This window comes from Monodon monoceros, unplaced genomic scaffold (genome assembly GCF_005190385.1).
Source record: "Monodon monoceros isolate NGI ecotype Baffin Bay Population unplaced genomic scaffold, NGI_Narwhal_1 Super_Scaffold_11, whole genome shotgun sequence".
In the NCBI taxonomy this organism is placed as follows: Eukaryota; Metazoa; Chordata; class Mammalia; order Artiodactyla; family Monodontidae; genus Monodon; species Monodon monoceros.
This window is the reverse complement of record NW_021703767.1, coordinates 45,904,164-45,919,593: the sequence shown is the minus strand read 5'-3', so window position 1 is coordinate 45,919,593 and position 15,430 is coordinate 45,904,164. Positions and strand designations below refer to the sequence as shown.

The 15,430-nt window shown below is 37.4% G+C and overlaps 2 pseudogenes; both read right to left on the bottom strand.

Annotated features, from left to right (window-relative positions):
• Positions 1 to 462: 462 nt before the first annotated feature.
• Positions 463 to 1,478, bottom strand: LOC114890250 (annotated as a pseudogene).
• Positions 1,479 to 7,130: 5,652 nt separating this feature from the next.
• On the bottom strand, positions 7,131 to 14,965 carry LOC114890249 (annotated as a pseudogene).
• Positions 14,966 to 15,430: the final 465 nt, after the last annotated feature.

The following is a 15,430-nucleotide window of genomic DNA, read 5'->3' as shown; positions in this document are numbered from 1 at the left end:
AGGTTCCTGGGGCCCCAGGTGGGCAGGGGAAACCTGGCTATGCTCCCTTTTGATCCTCTGTCCTCCCAATGGTCCCCCAGTTTCCCCCTTCGGGTGTGGGATCCCTTCTCCTCCCCCAGCTGCCCCTCAGGGGTGCCAGTCCCGTCCCGCCTCCACTTCTCCTCCCCCTTCACTCCCCCCATGCTCCATGTCCTACCCAGTCGCTGGGGGTTCCTCCCGTACCCTAGGTGTCCATGGTACCCCACCAGTGCCTGGTAGGTGCCCTAGTGGACAGGGAATGTGGACGCAAATTCCGCGTCCTCCTAGTCCGCCATCTTGCCTCCACCCCCTCCTTACATATTTTTGAATAAGATATGCAAATACTTTAAGGAATCTGTTAGGCACTAACATCTTAAGTCATTAAAATTGTAGGACAATTATAAATGCAAAAAACTTTGAACACTAGTCAACACATAGCAACATCTAACCTGTACAATTATGTGTTGTTTTAATGAAAGAAGAACACCTATTAGCATTTCTCTTTAACATTTTTGTCAGTGAATCTATGACTTTCTTATTTCTCAGGCTGTAGATAATTGGATTTAACAAAGGAATTATGACAGTGTAAAATAAAGAGTCCGTCATATCTTGATCATCTGCTTGTGTGGATCCAGGGCACACATACATGAAGAGAAGAGGCCCATAGTACAAAGAGACACATAGGAGTTGGGCTCCACAGGTGGAGAAGGCCTTCCTTATGCCTTCTACAGACTTCTTGTTTAAGATTGTAAAGAGAATAAGTGTGTAAGACACAAGAACAATGAAAATAGTGAACAACTATATTGATCAGAGAAAATAAAAATCATCAGAAAATTAATGGAAGGATCAGTACAGGAAATCTTAAATAATGGTATAATGTCACAGTAAAAGTGATGTACTATGATGGAATTGCAAAAAGTTAATCTGAATAAAAAAGCATTATGAAATATGGCATGGAAAAGGCTACCTATAAATGACAAAACTAATAGCCAGATGCATAGCCTAGTTGACATAATCACTGGATAGTGTAATGGTTTGCATATGGCCACATAGCGATCATACGCCATTGTCAGCAAAAAACATTCCATGGTTACAGATTGCAAGGGAAAAAAATTGTATCTTGCAATCAAAGAGAGAGATCATTTTGCTGTTGGCAAAGAAGTTGACCAGCATCTTGGGGGCCACTGTGGGTGATAACCAAGTATCTACAAAAGCCAAGCTCCCAAGGAATAAGTACATGGGAATGTGAAGGTGAGGATCATTACAGATGAGAGCAATCAGACCACGGTTTCCCACATGGTGATGAGGTGTAGCATTAAGAACAGCAGGAACAAGAGGATTTGCCACTCTGGTTGGTATGTAAGTCCTGTGAGAGCAAACTCTGTCAGCTCTGTTGCATTTTCCATTTCCATATCCTTAGATGGCCTCTAAAATACAATGCAGTAAATGTAAAGTAACATTTATCAGAAGTTTAAAAAGAAGATTTGGTTAAGCTAATATAAATAAAACCATACACTAGACTGAATGCCATTTATTTTATTTACTCTTTAATACATGAAAAGTATTTCAGGAAATTGCTATATTGGAAAAATGTGATTATTTCAGTTCAAAATATGTATAGGAATAAACAGACTTAGAAGAAAAGAAAGAAATTCTGAACATGGGCAAATTTATGGGGAAGCTATTGAATGAGGTAGGGAAATTCTGTGTGTTTGACATGGATGCACATCAAAAAAATCTTAGAAAGGCCTGGATTATCAAACGAATTGAATGCCATGTGAATGATCTTCAATTTTATTCTTCAAGTAATAGGCAAGCACTGAAAACTTTTAAGATGTGGAGTGCCATCATCAGTTAGTTTTGAAATTCAATATTTGGTTGTAGAAATAGTCTGCAGGAAGAAGAATCTTGTTTCATGAATACTCTTCAGGAAGTTATGACTGTTGTCCAGTAACTCCCAAACCAGATTACACATCCGAATTGTTTGGGGTAGTTTTCCATGCAAAACATTGAGTCTGAGGTACTACTGTAGAAATTGATTTAGTAGATCATGAATGTGGTCAAGTAATATGCATTTTTAAATGCTCCCCAGTTGATTAAAATGTATGTGAGGTTCTTGGTTCATGTGTGATATGATTAGAATGATGAGGGAGACAAAGAGATAGATCAAAATAAATCAGAATGTAGAGTCACTAAGACTTGGTGACAGATTAAATGTGAAGGAGTAATTAGTAAAGGAGAGAGAGTCACTCTCTTTAATGACTGGATAGGTAGTCATTAAAAATTGAGATTGAAGACTCAGATGCAGTAGCTAGTTTTTGCAAGGAGCATCCTCTGAACATCCAGGTGAGATAAACTTAGCAGTATGATTCTACAGGTGCTTAATAGAAATAATGACTTGGGTATCATTGAGGTGGCTGAAAACATACTTATATATGGCTTATACATTGGACAGTGTGCGTAAGGTAAAAAAAAAAAGAGGAAGGAATGAAAATAAACTTGAAGAAGTTACATTAAAGAGATTAAAAATGGATGTACATCATTTATTAGTTGGTTCACATCTGATCCTCTTTTCTACCAAATGAGTCTTGGTGGCAGACTAAAGCTCTCATCCTCTCTAGAAGCCAAAGTTTCTGGAAACTAACTTTCCCATCCCCCTGGTACCTAGAATGAGGGGGCTTGATATAGGGTTAGCCAAAAAAAACTCATTTACACTCTATTTGGGATATGGAGAGGGGAGAAAGAGGTCAAATTTGGACAAAGAGAATTTTGGTTGTAAAGTCAACCAAGGAAACAATATCATGACCCCAGAAAATCCTGTACCCATAGCAATGGCATTGAGAGTGTGAATTGTGGCATTCAAGTTCAGCAGCAATGACAACAGGTCTTATTGAGCTAGAGATGGGACATGATTTTGGCTGTTGACTGTCTGACTTCTTTCTTTGTGTCCTGCCAATTTCTTTAGTGGATTTCCCCAACTTCCCTAACATTTCTATGTCCAAGCCAATTTTCATTCAATTAAGTCATTTCATCTTGCAGCCAAGAGCTCTGGCTCACACAAAAGGAGAAAAGGAAAGACCAGAAAAGGCTACAGAGCAGAGTGTCAGAGAAGCAGGAGGGAACTGGAAAGCTGAGTGTTGGGAACTTAAAGAGAGGAAAATACTCAAGAAGGACAAAGGAAAATACAGTGCCTAAAATGAAATAATTGCTCTGGTAGGATAAGGAGTGAATAGAGATCATTGTGTGTAGGAATTAAGAGAGTTTTTAGTGAGAGCAATTTCCATTTTGGGATAGAGTTGAGGTTGGAGAATAATGAGAAATGAAAAGGAAGCAAATGGCACAGCAGTGAGGAGAATGAAATAAAGTATCTAAGTTGTGGACAACAGTTGACATTTGTTTACCACCGCCCATAGACAGATGCGATATTTTTCCTTATAGAACAATGTCATGAAAGTTTTCAAAAGAGAGAGAAGAGGTCATTGAGATGAGAGTGGGTAGAGAAGTGGAATGGAAAATTTGTGTGGGTGACAAGGAACAACAAAAAACTGGAAGAGACAAACGAACATAGATGAATAAGTGTAGGAAAGACAAGCAAATAGAGAGAGGAAGTATCAGAGGAAGGCTGAAGATGAAATAAGGGGAAAGTCTCAGCATTTGGAGGATAAATATCTGTCAACTCTGGCTTTAACAGAAGTTGTCAACACAGGGTCACCTTTCTTTTTCTTTTATTAAAAACTCCAAGTTTATTTTCCTATGGAATTTGTGTATTAATTAGAAACTTGCATTTTTTTTTAGGTTTTTTAATTAAGAATTTTTTTTAAACATCTTTATTGGAGTATAATTGCTTTACAATGGTGTGTTAAAAACTTTCATTTTAATTTTACTTTCTGCTCATAAATATACTAGCATGGCCTCAAAGTTCTTTTCATATATAAAAGATGCTTTATCTTTGTTATTACTATGATTAGAGCTGACTTTCTTTAGAAATCCTCCTGGTTTGCCATTAAAGCATTTGCTTCTCCACAAGTTTTATTAGTGGAATAAAATTGATCCAAAGACTGGAACTTAATACAGGCAATATAAATAACCAGTGCCAATAACTGCAGTTGTTAAATGTATATTTATTTCGAGTGAACATCCTTCCATGCAATCTCAAATCACTAAGCATTTCAAAACTTCTCAATTTGATGTGTGGTTAGTTATTAAGTCATAAATCTGAGAAAAGCACTGGAGAAACATTTTCTTCATTTTTCTGTATATATATATGTGTATATACATGTATGTATAACGAAATTATTGTCAGAAGTAGGTGAAAGAATAGAGAGGTTATTATTTAAGTGATTTAACTTAAAATTTAAATTAAATAAATATTTTGAAGGCAATTATCAGAAATATTTCTTATGTAGAAAACATTGACCTAAATCCTTAAACCACTGTTCATTTGTTTAATGTTCTAATTCACCAAAACTTATCCTATAGAGTCATTGTAAGTATGCTAACCAGATGATTAAATATTTAAAGAGTACAATGTGTTCTTAGAGCTATTTTGCTCATCCAGATTTTACTCACAATAATAAAGCATGCAGATTATTCACTATTTGTTTTCCATTTTCAACTGGCTATTTTGGTATCTTGTAAATCAAATCAAAATTATTACAAATTTAACAGTATTTTAACTTTCTATGAAAAAAATAATGAATATTACAAAAAGCATTCTCTCTTACCTATATCTGTTAGAAATTGTTGAGCTCCTTTCAGTGTTTGACTTTCTGAAGTAGAAACTAATATAAGAGCACTGCAATGACAATAACACAGGTGACAATTCTTTGCACACTGATTCACTTTGGAGGCTTCATTATCCAAGCTCAGGAAAATGTTGTTTACATAAGTTTATATAAATTTGTGTTTAACACAAGAGTTAACCAATTGTATAACTGTGTGCTTTTGCCAGAAGAGGAAGGAGTGAAGAACTTAAATTCCCCTGATAGCACCCATTGATTACCTTTTGGACAAAGCTAAGCTGTTCTGGGCATTGTGGATTTGGACATGTATGAGAAATCCAGGTTGCTGCACGGGGCACCACAGTCTCTGAAATCATAAATGTCAGCCATTGCAGACAGTTCTGGTTTTAACAGTAGAAATTACACTTTATGGCACTATTTTCAACCACAGAGGACACTTCTGACATGTTTTTGCAAACTCCAGTTTATCAATAAATGCTGATGCTCTGAGTGCTTTGATCAGTATGGTCTTATCTGAGCTAATCACACATGATTTTAATGAGGCCTAATTTCTAGATTCCTGTCAAGACCCAACCCAAGTAAATTTGTCCTCCTCATGCAAACTGTAGCTCACGTTCCAGACCCATAGCTAACTCCCAACTTTAAGCTGAAATCTGGTGAGAAATCTTACCAAGCAAACGTCTGGGGAAGGAGTAAAGGAAAAACAAAACAAAGGACCACAGTGGGAGACAATCTAATAGCAGTGCTTCTCAAACTTTAATGTCTGTGAGTCTCCTGGAGATCTTGTTAAAAAGCAAATTCTGTTTCTGTAGATCAGTGGTGGGGCCTGAGCGTCTTCATTTCCAAGAGGTGATGCCTGTGAACAGGTGCCATCCACAGGGTCTTTATCATGGAGAGCCTAGATTATCAGAGAGCCTAGATAATTGGAGAAGCACAGCATGGTAAATGTAGCTGGCTTGCAAAGAGGGATGCAGGGAGGAGCCAGATGGGTCAGGGAGGCCAGCATATGGGGGTAACACAGGGCCTTGGAGGCCAGATCAGGGACTTTGTTCTATACCTTAATTTAAAGGAAAGCTATTGAGGGGTTTAGAAATGGTGGTACCATGATGATCAGATTTGCCTTTTTTGCATTAACAGAGAAAGTTGTCAGTGTACATTCATTCAGAAAAATAAAACTTAACTTACTTATTTGTGGTATTTTGGTACGATATCTGAGTAACAAAAGAAAATGCTTAGCCTCCACTTGGGACTTGGATGGCTAGATGGGGGAAAGCAAACAGCATCATTTTAGTAGATTGATTGATCAGTTAATCTGCTTCCTTACAATTTTGCTGATGAAAGCCAAAGTAGAGGAGAAAATAACATAGAAGAGTCGAGTCCTGTGAAAAGTGCACAGAAGAGTGGAGTGGGGAGTATGATGTGCAGAGGTAGCTTCAACATAACCAACACTTGACTAAAATTTACCGCCCTCTTCAATTTTGTATAATTATCTCCTAACTTATTTGGTTGCCTCTCTCTGAGCGCAAAGGCCTGTATTACTGCTTCCACTCTGGGTAGTCTTTTCAATTTTGGTCATTTTACTAGGTAATATCTCATAGCACTTTCATTTGCATTTCCCTAGTAACTAATTTTATAAAGCATCTTTTTGCATCCTTCTTTAACATCTGTATATCTCTTTTGGTAAAGTGTTCAAATATTTTACCCATTTTTAATTGGTTTAGTTGTTTTTTATTATGAATTTTGAGAGTGCTTCATATATCCTGGAAACAAGCCTTTTATCACACATATGATTTGTAAATATTATATCACACTAGTCTGTTACATGGATGACATTGTGCTGATTGGTCTTAGTGAGCAAGAAATAATATTTATTAGTTAGCCATTTGTAGGACAGAGGTGGAAAACAAATCTGACAAAATTTCAGGGGCCTTCTACTTCAGTGAAATTTCTAGGTGTCCAGTGATATAGGGCATATCAAGAAAACCCTTCTAAGGTGAAGGATAAGTTGTTAAACCTGACCCTTCCTGAAACCAAAAGAGAGGCACAACACATAATGTGCCCCTGTGGATTTTGGAGCAGTATTAGCATTATTTGGGTGTGTTACTCCAACCCATTTACCAGCTGCTAGTTTTGAGTGGGTCTCAGAGCAAAAGAAGGCTTTGCAACATGTCTTGGCTTCTGTGCAAGCTGTTCTGCTCCTAGAGCCATATCCAGCAGATCCAGTGGAGCCTGAAATGGCAGTGGCAGATGCTTGGAGCCTTTAATAAGCCTCTAGAGGTTGATCACAGTGCAGGCCTTTAGAATTTTGAGCAAAGCACTGCCATCCTCTGTGGATAATTACTGTACTTTAGAGAAACAGCTGTTGGACTGCTAGTGAGCCTTGGTAAAAAATGAACGTTTAACAGTGGGCCACCAATTTGCCATGATACCAGAGCTGCCCTTGACACACTGAATGTTATTTGACCCACTAACCATAAAGTTCAGTGTGCACAGCAGCATTTCTTCATCGAATAGAAGTAGTAGACACTTGATCAAGGCAGGAACAGGTCCTGAAGGCACAAGTAAGTTACATGAAGAAGTGGTTCAAATGCTATTGGCCTCTACTCCTGCTGCAATGGCTTCTGTCTCCCAGCCTGGACCTGTGGTCCTATAGGGAATTCTCTATGATGAGTTGACAGAGAAGAGAAGACTGGGGCCTGATTTACAGATGGTTCTGCATGGTACGCAGGCACCATCATAAAGTGGACAGCTGTTGCATGACAACTCCTCTCTGTGACATTTAGGAAGGGAAAACCTTACAGTGGGCAGTCCTGCTTCCACCAGGACACACAACAATGCTTCCGTTGAGCTGAAAGTAGACTGCCCCTTGGTCCCTTTGACTTTACGTTCCTTTGACTCATGAGACAAAGAAGTGAGTTACTGTGCTGGCTGAGGTGATTGATGGCAACTACCAAGAGGAAACTGGACTATTCCACAAAGAGGGTAAGGAAGAGTATGTCTGGAATACAGAAGGTACCTTAGGCTATTTCTTAGCATTATCATTCCCATGGTTAAGATCAATGGAAAACTTTGACAGGCCAAACCACATAGTAGTTCTAATGGCCCAGACTCTTCAGGAGTGAACCTTTGGCTTATTCCACAAGGTGAAGAACAATGACCACCTGAGTGAGGTGTTTGCTGGAGGCGAAGAGAATGCAGAATGGGTACTGAAAGAAGTTAGTTAAAATACCAGCAACAATCACATGTCCAGTTACAGATATGAGGTGTAATTTGCCAAGAGATTTCCTTCTTAGTTTGATATGAAAACATTTGTGGGTGTGTATAGCAAACAGCTTTGTTTTCTTTCCACTCTTATTCCCTTATCATGAGACATAAGATGTACTGACTTTATAGTATAATGAGTGTTGTTAATTTGACATCTTAGTATTTGTATTACCAGATATCAAGGAGAATCAATAGTAAACATCACTCAAAGATTTTACCTCCACTCCGGGGAAGAAGTAATACATTTTTGGTTGTACATAGCATAGTTGTATCATGTTAGGTGACCTTGCTATTATCGTTATTTAGAAATAGAATAGTTTTAAGATATGTGTATGGGTGCTAAGTTGACAAAAGGTGAACCTGTAATGGTTAATTGTATGTGTCAACTGGTCCGTGGACTGTCTATATATCTAATTACACATTATTTGGGGGTGTTTCTGTGAGGAAGTTCCAAATTAGTGTGGAATTGGTGGACTCAGTAAAGCTGATGACTCTCTGCAGTGTAGCTGGGCATTAGCCAGTCTGGTGTGGGCTTGGATGGAACAAAGAGGCAGAGGAAGGTGGAATTCACTTTCTGTTTGACTGGTTAGCATTGATATTCTCCTGCCCTTGATGATCTGATTCTCAGGACTTCATACTCAAAAAGGAATCTATACAATTGGCCCTACTGCCCGAGACCTTTGAAGTAGGACACTGCTGTCCTCACTCTCCAGCTTGCAGAGGGAAAATCATGGAACCTCTCAGACTCCATATCATGTCAGCCAATATCTTATAATAAATGTCTTGGTAGAAATATAGATAGATAGATAGATAAATAGATGATAGATAGATATATAGGGAGGTAGTGAGATAGAGAGATAGATTCTCCTGGTTCTGTTACTCTAGACAACCATGACTATAACCAAAACTCACTGTATGTTTAGTGAACATCTTGTTTTATCTTGCAAAGTGAGGGCAATATTATGATGTAACTGTTAGCTATTGCTCTAAATAAGTCTCACTATGAAGGTACCTTTTCAGAAGAGGTAAACGTCACGTACTACAGCATAAGGAATATTGTGTATATGAAGTTGTACTTGAAAGAGGTGATCTAAATGCTGATCTGCCTTGGTAATTAATTTTTAAAAAGGGACAGAGAACCCTCCCATTAACCATATTGAAATTAGCCAATGTGGTTTTTATTGGCTATCATCACTATCAATCATGGTTCCCGAGAAAAAATTATTTAAAAATCCACAATACTTCATCCTTTGAAATAGATGCCCTATTTGCGTCTTTCTGTCCAAAACTGAAAGGAAAGTATAAATAGAGGGTGCAAACTGTCAAAATATTTTCAGAGTGCTGTTTAAGTAGGGAATAGAGTATATGGAAACTCTGTTTCATCTGATATCTAAATGTCCTAATACTATAACAATTTTCCTTCACTGCTTACTTTAAAACAGTGATTATCTTAGCTCAGGCTACTGTAACAGAATATCATAGATTGTGTTGCTTATACCACCGACATTTACTTCTTACATTCTGGAAGATGGGACGTCCAAGAGCAAGGGGCCAGCAGATACTTATTGTACATGGTGAGAGATTGCTTCCTGGCCTAGTAGGCAGCAGCCTTCTCACTTGGCCTTTGCAGGTTGAGTATTCCTGGGGGTGGTGGGGAGGAGTTAGTTCTCTTGCCTCTTTCTCTTCTTTTAAGGGCACTAATACCATCATGAAAACCTGACCCTTATGATCTATTCCTACCCTAATTACCTCCTAAAGTCCTCATTCCAAATACCACCACGTTAGGGGATTAGTGCTTCAATGTATGAATTTGGGGGGAAATCAACATTCAGTTCACAACAGTAGTTTGCTATGTATAGTCCCAAAACAACAGGATTAGCATGACTGAATTAGAAACTCTAATGATAATGCCCATCAGTCTGTGTTTTCATAAGCTCTCCAGGTGATTCTGATGCCCACTAAATTTTTCAAACCTTTGTTTTAAAAGACCAGCAAAAAGAGCTAAAATGAAAGCCTATACCAGAGAGGTTTTGACACTTTCCTAATACTACCTGTACTAAGACTACATGCCATAATTAGTCAACAAAACAGACTTTAGTTATACAGTTCTAATTTTGATTTATATTTGTTTGTTTTTGCCCAATCCTAGTTATGTTATTTCTTTGAACACAGTCTAGGATAAAATTATCAACAATCTCCTGAACAGTAGAAGTCTTACTTAGTAGAAGGTATTGGAAGGCAAAGAGAAAAAAACATATGCACATATACATAAAGAGAGATAATTTATTATGTATTCTTTTCAATCTCCAGGTTAAGAAAATGAATACAACTTCATAATAAAGAATATCTCAAGTATATTATTTGTATTTCCAACAAATGATCTAATCTAGCATCAGCAGTGTCCAGACAACTGGAGGAACTTAGCAAAATTATATTATCCTCTAAATCTAAATAACCATTAAACAATACAGATTTCATTTCATAGTTTCTTTTTAAAGGAATCAGCAGAATATCTTGTCCCAAAATGTGGATTTTTCACAGGTGTATCTTTTACCTCTTTACCTACATACCACTGAAATGACAAAAAAATGTACAAATGAATAAATCTATAACAGAAGTGAATGAGATCACATCATTTGAGTAGGGATTTTGGTAATTTCTGGAAGGCATAAAGTAGTTGAGATTGTACTGAAGATCAATAGAGAGCAGAGGAATCTGTAGACTAGATGTCTACAAGAGAAGCCTTCAAGGAAGTCTGCACTTCTGAGAGGCCTCCAACTGTCTGTTCTGTACTCAGCAACCTAAATTAAGATGTGATGGGTTATACACCCACTCATATACTCATAGCTTGACACCAGACTTCTCATTCAAAGAAAAATTCTTTAGGAAACAGTGCTAATGATGGCAGAAGAAATACATACCGCTGCCTATACTTTCAGTTAGTCTTTGGGTCATTACAATGTATGAAGAAGCAAAAATCTAAATAATTGAAGGAATCCATCTAAACAATGGAAACCTTATACAGTAATAAAAATCATTGAACTATGTACATATGCAATAACAATGATTCTTTTTTATTATTTTTAATTTTTTTAAATTGAAGCATAGGTGATTTACAATGTCATGTTAGTTTCAGATGTACAGCAAAGTGATTCAGTTATACATATATATGTATCTATTCTTTTTCAGATTCTTTTCCCCTATATGTTATTACAAAATATTGAGTAAAGTTCTCTGTGGTATACAGTAGGCCCCTGTTGGTTATCTATGTTATACATAGTAGTGTGTATATGTTGATCCCAAACTCCTAACTTATCCCTCCACCACCTTCCCCTTTGGTAACCATAAGTTTATTCTCTATGTCTTTGGGCCTATTTCTGTTTTGTATATAAGTTCATTTGTATCATTTTTTAAAAGATTCCACATATAAGCGATATCATATGATATTTGTGTTTCTCTGTCTGGCTTACTTCACTTAGTATGGTAATCTCTAGGTTCATGCATGTTCTGCAAATGGCATTATTTCATTCTTTTGTATGGCTGAGTAATATTCCACCGCATATATTATACCACATCTTCTTTATCCATTCATCCATTGATGGACATTTAAGTTGCTTCCATGTCTTGGCTATTGCTGCAATGAACATTGGGGTGCATGTATCATTTTAAGTCATGTTTTTCTTCAGATATATGCCCAGGAGTGGGATTGCAGGATCGTATGGTAGCTCTATTTTAATGGAACAGGATAAAAAGCCCAGAAATAAATCCACACACCTATGGTCAATTAATCTATGACAAAGGAGGCAATAATATACAATGGAGAAAAGACAGTCTCTTCAATAAGTGGTGCAGAGAAAACTGGTCAGCTACATGTAAAACAATTAAATTAGAATATTCTCTAACACCATACACAAAAATAAACTCAAAATAGATTAAAGACCTAAATGTAAAACCAGTTACTATAAAACTCCTAAAGGAAAACATAGGCAGAACACTATTTGACATAAATCACAGCAATATTTTTTTGGATCCACCTCCTAGAGGAATTGAAATAACAAATAAACATATGGGACCTAATTAAACTTAAAAGCTTTTGCACAGCAAAGGAAACTATAAACAAACCAAAAAGACAACCTACAGTATGGGAGAAAATGTTTGCAAACAATGAGACTGACAAGGGTTTAATCTCCAAAATATACAAACAGCTCATATAGCAAAATATCAAACAAACAAACAACACAATCAAAAAATGGGCAGCAGACCTAAATAGACATTTCTCCAAAGAAGATATACAGATGGCCAAAAGGCACATGAAAATATGCTCAGCATCGCCAGTTATTAGAGAAATGCAAGTCAAAACTACAATGAGGTATCACCTCACACCAGTCAGAATGGCCGTCATCAAAATGTCTACAAATAATAAATGCTGGAGAGGGTGTGGAAAAAAAGGAACCCTCCTGCAATGTTGGTGGGAATGTAAATTGATACAGCCACTATGTAGAACAGTATGGAGTTTCCTTAAAAAAAAGACTCTTTAGGGAGAAACAGTAAAAGCAACTGGAATGTGATGAATGCATTCCCTTTTTGGGACATAGGGGGATGTCTCAGAGGAGTAAAAAGAAGGCAGATGACCTGGTCTAATCTTGTGACTCGCACTTCCAGGAATATAGAGTAATGATTTTTGTTTTAAATAATTATATGTCTTGCATCTTTAAACCAAAGCTCTGATTAAGGGCTTCTCCCTGATATTTTATCATACTCTATCCCAGGAACCAATCCTACTGATAATATTTTCAATTGTCATGAAAGAAATTTAAGAAGGTGAGCTGGCATGCAGCAGCCATGCCAGGTCCAGTAATTTCCCTGGGCTCATTACCGGGTTGAAAAAGAGTGATGCACTCTTACTGTATTCTATGTATGTGAGCTGTCAGATCATTTTAAGTTTATAAATATTTTGTGAATACTTATTTAGGAGCTCATGTGTGTAAGCCACTGTGCTATCTACTACAAAAGACAGAAGGATTTCTAAATTGTAATTTAAAAGAGTTTGTAGGCCAAAAATATTATTATACGAGGCCAAGTGTGACCAAGAAGAATAAATAAACTGCTAAACATTTGAGATGAGTGAGCATTCCTATTATCTTTGAGGTACACTGGAAAAACATCGCAGAAGTTGTAAAATTTGAAAGAGACGTTGAGGAAATGATACCTTTTCAATTTTAAATGAAAATAGAGAAGTTGGGTGGGGAGGATTCTCTGTGGAGAGACCTGTGTGAGCAAAAGCATGAACCTGAGAGAGAGAGGTTTGTCCAGAAAGCTTTCAGTAACTCAGTTTGGGTATAATGTAGAGTCCACAGGAGAATTGTGGAGGAAGAGCCTTCAGAGTTAAAGCAAGGTTTTATTTGAATGCCGGGATGAACATATGCAGGGTGAAATATGAAGAAAGAAAGAGAGAAGAAAGGAAGAAAGAAAAAAAAAGAAAGAAAGAAAGAAAGAGAAAAAGAAAGAAGAAAGAAAGAAGGAAAGAAAGAAAAGAAAGAAAAAGAAAGAAGGAAGGAAGGAGGAAGGAGGGAGGGAGGGAGGAGGGAAGGAAGAAGTCTGTATACATAGATATATATGCGTGTATATTTACTTGTATTTATATACCATATAATCTTAACATAAATGAAGAAATAATCATAATGCATATGTACGTATACAGCGCTAGATACATTTCCCATATATGTGAAAAATCTGGTAGCAATGACAATCTATTAAAAGTTATTGAAGAAAGATATCATGTAATCAGAGTCCTGTTTATAAAGGTTAATCCTGCAGGTATGTTTGGAAAGGAAAAGGATATCAGCAGGATGGAAGGGGTAAATAACAGAGGTCGGTAGTTTTGAGGGTTAGGACCTGAGTGGTATGGAATGTGTATGGAATTTAAGTGTCAGGAGAGGAAAGGCAAAATGGCTCTGAAAATGGATTGCTTATTATACTTAAATAGTATGGCATGTGAGGAGAGCAACCTTTCAAGGACTTTTAGAGCATGAAACAGCCAAATTCTTGCTCATTTTCAAGTATTTCTCAGCTACCCACTGGGAACTATGGAATCATATCATCTTAACATTATTTGAGCTTTGATAATATGCATTTAAAGCCCCTTGTTGTCAACAACACATTTGAATAACTTTTACATACTACTGATCTCTTTATCTTACAAACTTCTTTCTTTTTTTGCTGTACGCGGGCCTCTCACTGTTGTGGCCTCTCCCGTTGCGGAGCACGGGCTCCGGATGCGCAGGCTCAGTGGCCATGGCTCACGGGCCCAGCCGCTCCGTGGCATGTGGGATCTTCCCGGACCGGGGCACGAACCCGTGTCCCCTGCATCGGCAGGCGGACTCTCACAGTAAAAGTTATATATCATGTTGTAATTACAGAAGGTTAATCTGAATAAAAATCCTATATGAATAAAGGCATGTAGGACACCACCTACAAATGATGAGATGAACAGTCGCATACATAGTCTATTGGTCATAATCACTGGATAAATAAAGGGTTGCATATGGCCACATAGCGATCATATGCCATACTTGCCAAGAGAAAACATTCCCTGGTTGCACTGACTGTAAAGGGAAAAAATTGTACCATGCATTCAGAGAGAAATATCATCTTACTCTTGGCGGAGAAGTTGACCAGCATCTTGGGGGTCACTATGGATGATACTGAAGTATCCACAAAAGCCAAACTCCCAAGGAATAAGTACATGCGGTGTGAAGTTGAGAGTCATTCCAGGTGAGAGCAATAAGACCAAGGTTCCCCACAATGGTGATGAGGTATATCACCAGGAATACCAGGAACCAGGGGATTTGCCACTCCTGTTGATACGAAAATCCTGAGAGAACAAACTCTGTCAGCAATGTTGCATTTTCCTTTTCCATACCTTCACTGGATGTCCCCTGAAATAAAATGCAATAAATATAAAAATAACATTCACTATGGATTTATGAATTGAAAACTTGTAAAGTGGAGTCGAAATCATACTCCTATCAGAATGCCCTTTTAATTTCATAAAATATCACTATATAAACTGGGGGATTTGAAGAAATGCCACTCAATATGATAATTTCAGTTCAAATAATGTGCAGAAATTAATAGATTTATATAAAAGAGACATTCTAACCATTTGCTAAATTTGTGGGGACCTGATAGAGTGTGGTAGGGAAATGCTGAGTCTGGGACTTGGATTATTAGTCAAGGGAATAGATGTTTAAGGGATCTGGATTATAAAATGAATTGAATGCCACGTGAAGGATCATGAACTCTTTGCCTCAGGTAATATGTATATACTGAAAATTTTCAAGACAGGGAGAGGCCTCAGAAAGTATTTTAAATTAATTTTTTGTCAGCACAGAAAATAGGTGTCA